Source organism: Cupressus sempervirens, chromosome 2 (assembly GCF_028749045.1).
Source record: "Cupressus sempervirens isolate cs-2001-9-10 chromosome 2, ASM2874904v1, whole genome shotgun sequence".
NCBI lineage: Eukaryota > Viridiplantae > Streptophyta > Pinopsida > Cupressales > Cupressaceae > Cupressus > Cupressus sempervirens.
In genome coordinates, this window is record NC_143119.1 from 355,051,323 (window position 1) to 355,054,553 (window position 3,231).

The following is a 3,231-nucleotide window of genomic DNA, read 5'->3' on the forward strand; positions in this document are numbered from 1 at the left end:
GAATGTATTTTGCATTTACATGGTAACTAGAGGATTTACATCAATGCCAAAGAGGGAGATTTTTGGGACCTACAATTAGAATAATTTTTATGAACTATCATTTCAATGTCAAACCTTACTAGTAAGACATTTACTAATAATGTAGAGTTTCATATCTATTGATTGATAAAGAGGATTTGAAAAGAGAGATGACTAGATGAACTAGTGACGTTGTTGTGTAAAGAGAAGAAAGTATGTTGGAAGTACAATGGGCACTTGATTAGTTAGTCTTTGACAAGATGATGTAATGTTTAATTAGTGTTTGACTTATAACAGTGTGTTGCCTGACTTTAAGTCACCATTTTTTTTTGGCAATATTGGAGTCATATAGTCCTCAAGTTAGTTTCATGTCTAAGTCTAAGTCCTTCATAGGTAGGCCATCCTTTTCAGGTTTCCCTCTTTCTTGCCTTCTCATTCATAAGCTGGGTGGTTGGTTTAAGCATCGTCATGTTGGGTAGGTGATAGTTCCCACTCAGCAAGGATGTCATGTTCTCAGTGATGATCTTCTCAGATGAAGGATGTTTGTGAAGCTATGATCTCCAGGCATATACAAGAGACTTAATGAAAATTCTTTCTCACATGATTGATGTAATTCTAAGTTTGGTATTTAAAATCTTAGAGATTCACTTCATGAAGCAACAGGTGCAATTCAGGAGACCCCAAAGCATGATTTTAGATGGTTGTTGAATGAAGATGATTGATGCACTATTGTTTCTGATGTATGTATCTCTTCCTGAGATTGTCATTTATTCAATCCCACAAGTCATGGGGAAAATGCCCAAGAAGTATGTTCATTTGAGGAAATCTGATTATGGGTGCTACAATGCCATTGAATTGCCTGTCTCTAGAGTGCGTGACCCTTTTGCTAAAATAGAATTTGAAGTGATGAAGGTATTCTTGATGAAGCATTATAAGAATAGAAGGGAAGATGATCCCAATTTTGTGCTAGATTTTGAAGATATTTGTCATAGATTTGAAGAAAAAATCAATTTTGATAGCAAATATTCTCATCGGTGTGGCAGGAGAAAAAAAATCATGACAGGAAGAAGGAAACACTCATAGTTTGTGATCAAGGAACCTCACTTAAAATCATCCCATCCAAGTCACAAGACAGTCCTAATCATATTATTGAAGAGAATACAATGGGAAAAGTCCAGGAAAGAGATAGAGAATTATCTCCATAGCTTTCGAGATTTTACATCTACACGTTTCACACACCCTGTGCAGTTTTCTACTATGGAGAAGCTATTTTCATTTTTTTTCTACCAAAGAGGTTAGCATATGTCAAAGGATGAAGAAAAATTGATCTCAACTCTCTCTAAAACTATCCCAAGTAATCTACTTCCTTTAAGATCTGTTCAGTCAGTTGGAATTATTATCAACGTAGAGAAATATGATTAGAATGTGGACCTTCCACCTTTCTTGCCAAAGCGAAAATTTGAAATCCAAGTACTCCATTGCATTTTTGCACTCATTTCTCTAAAACCCACCAACATTTCTCACGCACGTTTCAAACCTTTTTTTAAAATATGGACAATCTGGGCCCTCTTAAAATGTTTGAAAGAAGATTTCATCTTCATAAAATTTGATCGAAAAATGTGTGTAAAAGCCTAGGCAAAAAATCCAAAATCAGGTGTACCGAAGTCATTTTCGCACCTCAGATGCAAAAACCTTCCAGCTTTTATCTTTTTGGTTTCAAATTCTTTTAAATTTTAATCATTGCAGATATTTTCTCATGGGGAAGTGGGTGCAATCTAGTTGACAAGATATCTGTGGTTCTAATGTGTATAATGGCTATGAAAATAGAGCTTGCAAGTGGGATCTGCACACTGCTTAAGCAGTCATCTTCAAAAAGGGTGTTTGATGATTTCAATATAGCTTTAATGCACATAGTCTTGCCAAGACTTCTAGAACCAATAAAGACTAAGAATAAGGACATTCTTGCAAATAAGGGGTTGTGAGAACAACTTGTACAATGCTTCAAAACTCGACTATCGCCGTGCTAGTATCACTGTTCTTGGAAAAATAGTAGAGCGATGTACATCTTTGTTAACTGATAAATGTGACTCAGAACTGTTAGGTGAAGTTATTGCTGGTTTGAGCTCTGCCTTAGAGGAAGAAGTATATCAAACTGATATTCAGTACATTGTGTCAAGAATGGGATGAATTCAGCTATTGTAGACTGGAGCTTTCTCTTCAAGCCTTACAATTTCTTTAAGTCATACAAAAATTATTCACAAATAGACATTGTAGCTACAAATCAAGATGATTTGAGAATTTGGAGGGGCTAGGTTAAGTCTATAAACATACTGAAATTGTATTGAATTTAATGTTATTATATGCAACACATCTAGATGCACTTACAGTGAAACTTGCCACTTTCTCCATTATCTTCCTGGTGGGGTGAATGCTGTTACACAAATGGAAAATTTGAGAAGTGGATTGGGTGTAGCTTCAAAGAAAACATCAAGAGAATTTCCTTTAGAGCATACATTTCCTGTAGCAAGCTTCAAGACATGACTATGTAGTAAATTTGGTACTACAGAAGGATGTCAGTTTGGATAGAAATGCCATTTTGCACATGGCGAAAGGGAACTTGATAAAGGAAATTCAGCTACACTTGATATAAAAAATGATAGGTCTTCGGGTCCTTTTGGTGGTAGGTTCCTTTCTTCTAGCTTTTATGGGAAGATTGGAGGGCATGGTGGCTATCATGAGGTTACTCCACTAGTTGCAGGCAAATTTGGTCTTTCTTCTGAGGGAAAGATAAGTGTTGATGCTTCCTTTGCTAGTGCTATAATTGGGAAAGGTGGTGTGAATTCAAAATAGATATGTTGTCTAACTTGAGTGAAGTTAGCTATAAGAGATCATGAATCTTGAGACAACTTTTCTTTAAAAGAATGAAAGGTTTACATGCGGGATTACTACATCTGTGCTAATGGCAATGATTCTAGTTTGTTTGACTCTTGATGTGGTATAAACTATAGTAACATCCATTTATATATGTTATGTTGAAAATCCTTCATTAATCAATAGATGGGATGAGGAATTTAACATTCAAATATCTGAGGCATTACATCAAAGGCTAAAAAATAGAAGCTTGCGAAACATTGATGCTTTACCCATGGTGGAAAGACTTCTGACTAGAACTAACAGTTGTCATTAAGTTTTCAAGTCTTTGATATATCGCAT

General features: G+C 35.4%; 1 pseudogene; it reads left to right on the forward strand.

Annotated features, from left to right (window-relative positions):
- The first annotated feature begins 2,382 nt into the window (after positions 1–2,382).
- LOC149572597 (zinc finger CCCH domain-containing protein 31 pseudogene) lies at positions 2,383–2,943 on the forward strand (annotated as a pseudogene).
- Positions 2,944–3,231: the final 288 nt, after the last annotated feature.